The following is a 12657-nucleotide window of genomic DNA, read 5'->3' on the forward strand; positions in this document are numbered from 1 at the left end:
CTGCCTGACTTGTTCACTGCTGAATCCCCAGCACTGGCAGCAATGTCTGGACCCTAATGGACACTAAAATAATGGTAAACTAATGAATCCGTAGAGGTATAAAATGCGCCACCAAAGTTTATTCAAATAAACACTAAAAATTTACCATTGGTGAGATAATTGAAGGCATTGGCAAAAGTAATTTCAATGAAATGGTGGAAGCAGAAATCAAACTACAATGGAAGATTAAGAAATAAAAACACTGGGGCATAATTTCTCATTATATATGTGTATATGATATATCATAAATATGTATACCTATGGAATGGTAAAAGGAAGGCAGATCTTAAGATGATTAAAACAATGATAAGAACGGAAGCTTGGGAAACAGGAGATTATCAAAAGAAAAAAACTTTCTCTAAACCTCAGTATACAAAGGATTGGAGTCAAATCGTTTTACAGTGGAGCACAAAAAAGAGAATCCCATCGCCAGATTATAATTTCTTAGTAACAGAGACAGTCTTACTCTGTCTTCCTACCATAGGTTCTGACACGAAAGTTGGTACTCAAACTGGGTGAGCTTGCTGAATCGACTGTGTCTAAACTTGCTTTACTGCAACATGAAAGCTTTATTAGTTTGTACTTACTATTCCTGTCCTTCCCCTCTCTCCTCTCCCGCCCCCCTCCCAGCTTGGAAGCCCAGATAGTGTCCCAGGAGCTGGCCTGCACTTGCAGGTAAAATTATTGGAAATGGTCACAAGAGTAGCACTATTTGCAGACGGGCTCAATTATGCTCTCGTCCTGGGAGCTCTGAGGAAATAAGATAAAGTCATTGCTCCTTATTATGAAATTAATTCTCACTCTCTGGATATCAGATTTGTTACACAGCTCCTGAAATTTTTTGTAAGATTCAGAGATACTTCAGATACTGATACTGTTGGATACTGATGAAATACATATTTTATAGCTATTTGCTCAAATAAAAGTTTGTTCCCATGGATACAATTAAATTCCTTTCTTATGTTCACCTGAATATTGAAAAATAATAATATTATTTTAAACCTGGAATTTGTTCTTCCTTCTTGCCTCTCCCCCTTCTTTCCTTCCTCCCTTCTTTCCTTCCTTCCTTCTTTCTTTTTCTTCTTTCCTTCCTTCCTTCCTTCCTTCCTTCCTTCCTTCCTTCCTTCCTTCCTTCCTTCCTTCCTCCTTCCTTCCTTCCTTTCTTTCTTCTTTCCTTCTTCTTTCTTCTTCCTCTTAGAATGGGTATATGTGGAAGCTGCCGATTTCTGATTTAGGTGATTATATTTCTGTTTTGTTCCATGTTTCTCTCTTGCCACTACATAGCTAGTTTACAGTGTTTGGATACATTCCTTGGTATCTGTAGTGATTTGCCAAAATACTAGTGGTAGGTAGACTGTTATGTAAGTTACTCGGCAGACTCTGAGCATTTGGAGCTCTGTCATTGACAGTTGCAGTTATTGGGAGCTGTTTTATCTAGACTTACAGGATGTCTCAGCGGATCTTTAATCTGATGTGATTGTGCCAAAATAACCTGGTGCCATGCATGTGCAATATGTCTGTGCTAAAAATTCCCACAGAAATTTTGGATGAGTAACCTCACAGGCAAAGTAACTGGGATCTGCTATTTTAAAAACAGAATTAATGTGATTGTGTTTGTTGTTTTCAAATAGCAAAGAGTATATTATCACTAAATATGCTCAATTGTTCAACACCCCTGCATAAATATGTTAGTTAGGTCTCCTATTATAGAAAATGTCAATACAACATGCAGCTTCAAGTGCTTATTAATTTTTCTCCATGGTCATGACAGTAGAGCCCCCATTGCTTGTATAAAAGTTAGTTTCTGATGGAAAACTAAACTATTTCCTAAAGCTATCTTGTAAAAGTTTATTTATTTATTTTGACAGAGAGAGAATCTCAAGCAGGCTCCATGCTGTCAGTGCAGAACGTGACCCTGGGCTCACACTCACAAACCATGAGATCATGACCTAAGCCAAAACCAAGAGGCTTAACCAAAGGAGCCATCCAGGTGCCCCCTTCTTATTTATGACTCCCCCAAAACTCTATGATATAATCAACTTAGAGTCAGCCATAAAGACCAAATAATTAGCTAGAAAGGGGTGGAAAGCAAAAGACCTAACTTGTGTTAATGTTTTTCAAATTCTCATATACCTAATAGTCATTTGGGAGGCTTATTAAAATTGCAGGTTCATGGGCTCTATTTCATGCCCACTGAGCAGGAGTCTGTAAGTGTGGAAGCTGAATCAAGGAATTTAATAACTGCCCTTGGTGAATTTTATGTCTGTGTTCCTAAACATAAACCATGTCCAGGCAGTTTAAAAATTTTCTGGGATTCAATACTAGATTTTTAAATCTTAGTTGGTTTTCATATTTTCTTTCAGCCTCTATTTATATGTGAAGGTGGTGTGGGATTATCAATAGACCATAACGAGTCTGGCAACCCAGAGAGAGCGAAGGTCAAGGGAAGAGTAAAGGCTGTGCCTCCCCAGCCTCTTTGTACAGGACATAGTGATAAGGCATCCCTACTCTTAAAGTAACACACCCGTAGGAGGCAACTGACCAGTGAAGTGAAGGGAATCAGGTCAATCCCTGAGCAGGTGAATTTGCTATTTGAATAATCAGGGGAACTGACCTGATTTTCAGCTTTTTCTTGTCAATGGAGACTTGGACTAAATTTGCCCTCACTGCATGCACACCAAGTTTGATAAGTGGCCAGACAAATCCAAATGGTCTAGTGTGCTTTTAAGACGTTTGTGTTAGTCTTTAATTAGCATTGACACAATATTAAGTTGAATTTTGGTAACCCTTTGGATATTATAAAGCCTTTTTATATACGTCATGTCATTTGAGCTTCAAAAACTACAGGACAGGATTTCGATCGTATGTTACTGCTTAAAAGATTAGAAGCCCAGAAAAATCTAACAGCTTGTTATTTGAAAATCAGGGACTATAACTCAGGGCCCCTGACATATTGTTCAGTTTTATATCTTTGATTGTCCTTTGATCTCTTTTTAAAATTATTAATAAACAATTGCTGCTATATATTAATAGGAATCCTGAGTCTATTAGCATATTTTAAGTTGAAAGTCATAAAAAACCTTCTCAGTTTGGCCTGAACAACAAAGGCAGTTCATTGACTCTTCAAAGCAAATGCTTATATGACTAATATTGCTTCAAGACAGCTTTGATCCTGGAACTCATATAAAGACCTAGTATTTTCCTCCCTATTTCTTTGCCCAACTTTTCACTGTTGACTCTGTTCTCCAGCACGGTCTTTCCTTATAGCCATAAAATAATGGCCAGCAGTGGCAAAGTTTTCCTTTTTTTTTTCCTTTTTCTAATTTAGTGGTCACCCAAATTTATTATACTTTAGCAACCATAGTATGATAAGAAACATGTTTTTGGCTTTTTTCAATGCTAAAATCATTTTTTGGTTCTTCCAGAAATTGCTGAAAGTCTTTGGCCACAGCATTATTCAGATAGACAATTTTTGAGAGGAGCCTGTAGTTTCCCTTTTCAAAGTGCATTGTTTTAAAGACATATTTTGGTTAGGTTTTTGTTTGTTTGTTTTTTTGTCCTTGTCTACACACTGAATTTAATATACTGTCTTTCTATTTATTTTTAATTTTTTTTTTATTTAAGTATACTTGACACACAATGTTACATTAGTTTCAGGTGTGAAACAGTGATTCAACAGCTCTACACTTCATGCTATGCTCACCACAAGTGTAGATACCATCTGCCACCGTATAATACTATTACAGTATCATTGACTATTTCCCCATGTTGTACCTTTTATTCCTGTGCCTTATGCAAAGCTTTCCTCCTTATCCATCAGGAAAGAAAATTTTTTGCTCTTCTTCCACCAATGGCTGGATTAAAATCTCACTGGCCTGACTTGGATCAGATGCTCAATTTTGCAGGCAGAACCAATGATGATGGGTTTAAGTCAAGCAGAGGTCATACTTGAAGGTAAGATTCTCAAAAACCTAGTGTTAAGGGAAAAGGATGTTCATGGAGATCAGAATAATTTTGCTTATTATCAGAATTCTGATTTCAAAGTCCCAGTATTTTTTACTCTTGGTTTTTAAAATATTTGCCTGGTCAGCTGGGGATTTGTAATAATGAAGGAAGACACTGAGTAACAAACTAGTTAGCTAACAAACCAGTTAGCTTTATAGAGGAAAAACCCTATCAGTCTCCTAATTCTGATCAGCATTCTGTCATCCTTTTGATGACAAAAGGAACCAGGACAGATGGTGTGCAAGGTTCAGGATAATTTATTTTTTCCTTTAATATATAAAATAACATTAACATATAAAATGTATAAGAACTAATATGCAATGGTACAATATATATCATATGTATAGTATGTATATCTTAAATCATTGACCTTTTGATAACATGGTGGGCAATTTCTATACCTTTATTCCAGCCCTGCCTCTAAACCTTACTGGAATGAGGAAGTTAGCATTGGCATTAATTACTAGACATACAACAAGAATATATCAGTGGAAGAAAAATATGAAAACAAACGACAAATTAGGGAGAAATTTTCATACTTCTCCTTTTGAAATCTCTAATGCCAACAGAAGAACTCTCTAAAGTTTAGGAAGTTTAGCTTATCTTGAGAGAAACCATTTCAATTTTAACAGCAACATGACTACACAGAAAAAGTGTTTAAGTGCTTCATTCCATGAAAAATATTTCTTATGTAACAACTCTGTTCAAGGGATTTATTTAAGCACCCTATTCAATTACTGCAGAGGGTGGATTGTGTTTGTTGGTTTTCAGTTCTGTTTGTTATATTTGTGGATTGACTCTCCTCTAATCCCAACTTTCCTTAGAAGGATATTGATTTATTTTTTGAAAATCACAGCTCCCTAACACTCAGATCATCTAGTTGGGACATATGAACTATACCACATTTCTAGCAATAACCACATGACTTTCCCCTTAGCCAGGAATAGAATTTTTTTTTCACTCTCCACAGTAATTGGTTCAGAGATTTACCTAAGCCAGATCAATGACAGTCATTTCAGGGAATTTGCTGGAACTATTAAGAAAGAGAAAAAGGTATACTTTTTACATGAACTACCCTGATACAAACATGAATCTTCTGGAGGCTACCACTGGGGAGACAACTGGCTGGAAAATAATACCAACATGGAAGACAGCAGAACTGAGGGATGCAGATAGAAATCTAGTCTTGAAGATAATATTTGAACAGCTATTACCATCATTGTCTAAAACTATACTCTCTGCTTTTCAGTTAGGCGAGCCAATAATTTCTTTTTCTTTAAACCAGTTTGATTTTTATTACTTATACAACTTAAGTATGGACTAACACTTAGTTGCCAATGCTAACAGACTGATAAATGTAAACCCTTATTTTTAAACTAACAGAGAATTAAAGACTTAAAAATATCCCTATCTATCTATCTATCTATCTATCTATCTATCATCTATCAATAGATAGATATAGATATAGATATACATAGGTATAGATATAGGAAGAGAATGTAGCAAGTTACAATGGACATTTATTAAATAGCAACAGTTTGTACAAGTGATCAAAATTTTGAAAGGGTAGACTCCACTTAATTGTAGTTTCCCAGTATATACCATACCCTTTTATCACAAATGGTCTGAGATTTCATTCCCTTTATAGAAAGACTACTGCATAAACAATATTTTTGCATGTTTAAATTTTTTTTAAACAAAATGTGCTTAGTTGCCAGAGGAGGCCACTCCACAGTCAGGGAATTTGAGAATTATAGTAATTCAGGCACACTTACAATTTAATTTTACCTTAGGAGTTAAGTAGGGAATTTGAAAGTTGTGGTTTTTGGTCTAGCATGTTCATCTAGGTGACTTTCTTCTTGTGACATTTGGAAAGTGCAAAGCCTGAAACAACTGAGTGTTTTGATAGCTCCTGAAATAAATGGCATGGTAAGAAACCTAAGGATGTGCCAAATTGTACACCTAGTTTCAGTCCAAGTAGGGAAAATCAATCTTTCTTACTGAGGAAAAATTTACATACAACAAATTTTTTTTTTTTAAAGTGCCTAGTTCGATGAGCTGTCATAAATATCTACACCTTAGTAACCACCATACCAGTAAAAATGCCAAAAAATTCCAATCACCCAAGATGATAGTTTGGTATAAGGTTCTGGTCAACCAACATCCCCATAAACAATCATTGTCTATTTTGTAAAGACTGTAGGTTATTTGTCCTCTTGTGAATCATATAAATGGAATTATAAATCATTTAGTCTTTTGTGTTTGATTTCATTTTTCAACATATTTTAGAGATTTATCTGTGTTGTTGAGTGTGTTAGTTGTCAAGTGTGTAATTCAAGGAGTTTTAACAATTTTATACAATCATGTAACCATCACCCAAACCATGATATAGAATATGTCCATCATCCCAAACATCATGTCCCACATGCCCCTTTGTGGTCAACACTTCTGTCTACCCAGAGTCTCTGCCAAACGCTGACCTGCTTTCTGTCACAATAGTTTTGCTTATTTTAGAATTTTAAATAAATGGGGTTAACAGATTGTTTAGTGTTTTATTTTCTGGTATCTTTTACTTAATGCTTTCACAATTCGTTTGTTTTGAAATGTAGTAGCATGCTCCTTTTCATTGCTGAATATTATTCATTGCATCTTATTATATGGATATTTTATGGTTTGTGTGTCCATGGGCTAGTTGATAGATATTTTATGTGTTTTTTTTTTTCTAGTTTGGAACTATTAGGAATAAGGTTGTTATAAACATTCAAGTGCAAATATTTGATACAAAATTATTTTCATTTTTTTAATTCCACAACTAGCTACAATTTGTATTGCTGAATTGTATGATGTGCGTAAATAACTTCATAAAGAAAAAGCAAGCTGTTATCTAAAGGAACTGTACCACTTTTTATTCATGTCGGGGATCATCAAGAGGATGTGACCGCTGGTTGAATTCAGAGCTGGACTCAGGCAACACGAGGTTCTTCACCTCTTCCTCTGTCCTTCAAGTGGATGTTCAAAAGCAAGCTGTTATCTAAAGGAACTGTACCACTTTTTATTCATGTCGGGGATCATCAAGAGGATGTGACCGCTGGTTGAATTCAGAGCTGGACTCAGGCAACACGAGGTTCTTCACCTCTTCCTCTGTCCTTCAAGTGGATGTTCTGCCCACCATTCCCAGACTAGGAGCTGTTCTAAGGACATAGCCTTGAGAGAGTAAGGTGTTGTTGAGATAATCTGGACTGATTATGTGACTCAACCCATTTAAGGCCTCTATCTAAACCTTTAAGATTCTGGTCAGCAGGTGAGAACATCTACTTGTTTCACAACTTCCCAAGACAATACTCATATATAAGGTCCCTTGCTTATTAAACCTGGCACCTATTACTATGGAGTGGCCTGCCTTTCTTGGGTGTCTCTTTGCCCTCCTTATGTGGGGCCAGTGGCAAACCAAGAATTGGTGAGCTATCCAGCAGACCGAAGACATGGATCTTGGGAATGAGCTACTCTTGGGGAGAATCCTGAATTGGCCATTTACCTGTATATAGGTAGGGAGAGGTGGCCCATATGTTAGATGCTTATGGACTATTAAATGAGCTGCCTGAAATGCCAGCCATTTTAATGCGTTTGTTTGAGGAACCGGGCATAGTATACTGTGGCAGAGAAGAACAACAGATGGCTGCTGAAGTGGGCTGGCCTCTACTGTGGGCAATTTGGCTGTCCACCGACACCCAATTAGAGGCTGACATTTGAGTTAGAAAGTTGGAAGAAGATCTGAGGTTAGAGAAAGGATGCGTGGTATCCATAATTTTGCTAGCCTCGGGGCTGCCTGACAAGGTAGGAGACCGGGATAGTAAGTTGAAGACTTCACCTGCCACTTTGCAAAGCTAAGAGGGAACAAACTGTCTAGGATGGAGATCAAGGTTCTTCTGCCAAAGCCTGAAAGGGATGTTATGAAATGGGATCCCTGGGAAAGTGAGGGGAGTGAAGAGGAGGATGTTGTGGTGACTGTCAGTGAAACACATGAAATGCCCTGTACTGTTTGACCTCTATTACAAAGGAAAATAGAAGCACAGCAACAGCATCCCTAGCCAGTTAGAACAGCGCTTAATTTAGGATATATTTGTGATGAAAGGATATACTCCCACCAAGCTTATGTAAATAGCCATCAAGTTCTGGCAAAACCCCAGGTAAAGTATTCAGGCATGGTTAGTGTGGTTATAGGATGGGGATGGAGGGCAAGGAGTGGGGGAGGTGGCTGTGATATTTCTCTGACTGACAGCAGGCAGAAAAAATGAGCAACATCACCACATACCCTGCCCATTGGCAACATTTGCATGGTACTGAGGGGATTTAAAGCACTCACTACCTTATAGATTGGATTATTCCAGCCTGCAGGGATGCTTGGCCCAATGAAGGGGGAGTGTGGGCATGTGGGTCCCTGGAAATCTATAGAGGAGATACAACAAATTCTTAGGGAGTTTTGAAATGAGATAGACAATCTGTGCTATAGTCTTAGAAGGTCCTGATATGGCCACAATCACTGTAAGATACTCTGGTGCACCCCAGCACCTAGTAAAGGATTCTGCTATCCATGCTGAACCTAATTCATGGAAGAAGACATTTATGATGTTGAGCAATCCATTTCTGATTTGGGTGAAACTGACAAATATCAGGAATGAGTATGGGCTGTGGGAAAGACCCAAGAAAGAAAGGGAGCTCTGAAAACAAAAAGCTATCCCAATATGGTGTGAAGTGTAACCTAGAAGCAAATGTGGTTTGACCTCTTTGCTGCTGAGACCCCACCTGAGCATATATAAAGCAACACAATGTTGGTCATTTCATGGAAAAGCCTTAAAACCTGAACAACAGGGGCTACTGGGTGGCTCAGTTGGTTAAAGCATCCAACTCTTTACTTGGCCCAGGTCATGATCTCATGGTTGTGGGATTGAGTCCCACACTGGGCTCTGCCCTGAGGACAGAGCCTGCTTGGGATTCTCTCTCTCTTCCCCTCTCTCTGCCCCTCCCCCACTTACTACTCTCTTTGTCTCTCTCAAAATAAATAAACTTAAAAAAAAAAACCAAACAACTAAACAACAGTTCATACCTGCCCCACCTTTCCCTATGATACCTGATGCCCTGCTAGCTCCAGCCAAGGCCTGGGGGATATCATCCAACTTAGGGTGGGTTCCTCCCATGCCCCAGGTATAGGATATAAACCAAGATTACCTCCAACTGACAGCCATTGGAGGCCATCACAAGCCTCATATTGAGTTATTTACTGGTCCCCCAGAAATAAACAAAAGGTGACACTGGAGGTGACATGTACAGTAGTCCCCCTTATCCATAAGGGAAACATTCCAAGAGTCCCAGGGGATAGTATTGAAATGACAGATAATACTGAACCCCATATATACTATGATTTTTCCTTTACACACATGGCTATGATAAAGTGTATTTAAACTAGGTACAGAAAGAGACTGACAACAATAATTACTGAGAACAGGATTAATTATAGCAATATACTGTAATAAAAGTTACGTGATTGTGGTCTTTCTCTCTCAAAGTATCTTTGCGCCTTCTTGTGATGATGTGATATGATAAAATGCCTAAGTGAAGAGATGAAGTGGGACAAATAATGTAGGCATTGTGATATAGCATTAGGCTACTATTGACCTTCTGGTGATTCATCACGAGTATCACCTGCTTCCAGATTCTGGTTGACCACAAGTAACTGAAACCACAGCAAGCAAAACCATGGATAAGGGAGGACTACTATACTCACTTACATGGTAACTCTCAGAAGATTTCTGGCCTCGTCAGCACCATTGATGGTTACAGAAGGCAAAATGTTATGATTAGGAAGGTTTCTTCGGTACTGCAAGTTGGGCGTTCTTCCCCACAGGCATATATTTTTAATCTCTCTGATACCAGAGAACATATTGGGCGATGGTATCCTACAAGATAAAATTTTGGAAACCTCTAGCAATGAATTCCACTTCCAGGTTACAGTAATAAAACCAGAGATAAGGGGAAAAGACAATTGGGAACCAGTAAGCATACTGCCCCCACAGAATGGCAACTGTTGAATTATATAAATTGTCTAGGGAGCATAAAGAAGTAGGAGAAACTATCCAAGACCTGCAACAAGTGGGTATTGTACACCCTGCCCATAGTGTTTTCAACAGCCTGGTATGGCCAATAAAAAAAGCTAGATGGCTCCTGGTAGATAACTGTGTACTACTCAGAATTGAATAAGGTAGTGCTGCCATCCTTGTGGCTGTGCCCAATCCTGCCACCATCTTAGATAACTTGGCCACAGTCCTAGGTATATACCATGCTGTAGTACACAAATGCATTTTTCAGTATAACTCTAGCCACTGAGTCACAAGATCATTTTGCCTTCACATAGGCGGGCAGCAAAGGACATTTCAAGTGCTTACTCAAGGTTACCTGCAAAGTCCCACAATACGTCAAGCAACGGTAGCTTAAGATCTGTCACTGGTTTCCTTTCTTACATCAGTAAAATGGGCCCATTGCATTGATGATACAATGTTAACATGTGAAGACTTGTCTCTGCTTCAGGACACTCTATAGGCTTTCCTAGAACATCCGCATGGGACAGGATGGATGGTGAATCTACAGAATATTCAAGGCCCAGGCACTGCTATAAACGTTTTAGGAGTCATTTGGTCAGGTAAGACGTGCATTCTCCTTGGGGAGCCTGGGTGGTTCAGTCCATTGAGCATCCGAGGTCATTATCTCATGGTTCATGCGTTCGAGTCCCACATCAGGCTCACTGCTGTCAACCTGTCAGTGCAGAGACCACTTCAGGTCCTCTGCCCCCCTCTCTACCCCTCCCTTGCTTGCACTGTTTCCCAAAATAATAAGTATTAAAAAAACCCACATAATATGTGCATTCTCATAGAAGCTGTGATTGATAAAGTGCAAGCCTATCCAACCTTAAGAAAAAGAAAGAGATGTAAGCCTTTGTAGGGTTTTGGGGCTTTTAGAGGATTGTAATTGCCCACCTGGCAGAGTGCCTCTGTTCCTTATACCACCTGGTAAAAGGGTACATGTGGGACTGGGGATCAGAGCAGAAAGCCACCTCTGAAAAAACAAAAATGTTAGTAAAGCCGATTAAAACTAGGCATTTTCCAAGCAGGGCTACCATTTGACTTAGGTATATCCATGACTCCAGAAGATATGGGTTGGGCACAGTAGCGAAGAAAACAGAAGAGGAAAGTATCGATGGAATTTTTTCCCTAGCTCTGAAAGGGAACAGTGACTCCATATATACCCGTAGAACAACAGTTTCTGGTAGTATACACAGCACTCCTCCAAGTAGAGCCTCTCGTAAAGGAAGAGCATTTCATGGTTAAAGCAACAACAACAACAACAACAACAACAACAACAACAACAAAATCCCACTTCTCTTTCTATCAAGGGCAGGGTTGAGAATATGTTCCACTGCCCCATTTCTGTGGTGGCTCCAATTCTCACTTTGACTAAATGGATCCCTATTTGCAGCAGAGGAGCACCTTGTCTGCCAGTTCACTGTCCCTACAAATGTGAGTGCTTCTAGGCCCCAGAGGGTATGTAGATCCTCCAAATGGCCACTCCCCTTCCTGCGGCCTGTAGATAGGGAGAAGAAAGGCCCACTGATGGATCTAGTCAAGGCAATTGGTTGACAGGGACTACAATCACTATTCAGCCCAATTCTGACCTCAGCCAGAGGGAAACACATATGAACTGAGAAGCCAGCGGGCCAAACTCCGTGGTTTAACTTGTGATCACTTATGAACCCTAGCCACTTAACTGTCTGCAGGGACAGTTGAGTTGTTCTAAAGGGATTAACCCTGTGGCATGGATAATGGGAAGTTGGGGCATGGATGATCACGAATGAGAATTCTGAGGCCAAGAAATGTCGAAAAGCATTTTAGTTCACCAGCAAAAGCCTGTAGTAGTCCTCACTGCTTTCCATGTCCCAGTTCATAAGGCACTGGGTACCAGCAGCCATTGGGTGCCAGCAGCTGATCCTTCAGTAGATACAGCAGATTGGATGCAAAGAGAGAGTGACCACTGTAGCACTCGGGGGAAGGTGTATTGCCAAGGATGCTGGATTGCCCTTGAAATACAGTGACCTGGTTAGTGCAATAATAGCATGTCCTGTGTGTTCTAAACAGCCAAGGCAACTGCCAAAGGAGTCGGGGACCATCATCCAAGTTCTCAACCTGTGAGAGACTGGCAAATTGGTTATACTAGCACCCTCCATCAAACGAGTGTTCCAAGTATGCCCTGGTTTGTGTGATCACTGCACCTGGCCTAACCCAAGCTTTCCTCTGTTACTGCACAAACCAGGCTGCCACCATTAGAGGATTAGAGAAGCTGAGTACTAGATACACACACCCTCATTGAATAGACAGGGACTGGAATTCCCATTTCAAAGGTCATGATGTACAAGACTAGACAAAAGTACATGACACTGAGTGGAGGTTCCATCTCTATTATAGCCCGCAAGCAGCAGACTTGGTAGAAAGGAAGAATGGAATATTAAAGCAGTAGATCAAATTACTAACAGATAACACCACCTAGATTGGGTATACTAAGGTACTA

This window comes from Neofelis nebulosa, chromosome 2, assembly GCF_028018385.1.
Source record: "Neofelis nebulosa isolate mNeoNeb1 chromosome 2, mNeoNeb1.pri, whole genome shotgun sequence".
NCBI classification, from domain to species: domain Eukaryota; kingdom Metazoa; phylum Chordata; class Mammalia; order Carnivora; family Felidae; genus Neofelis; species Neofelis nebulosa.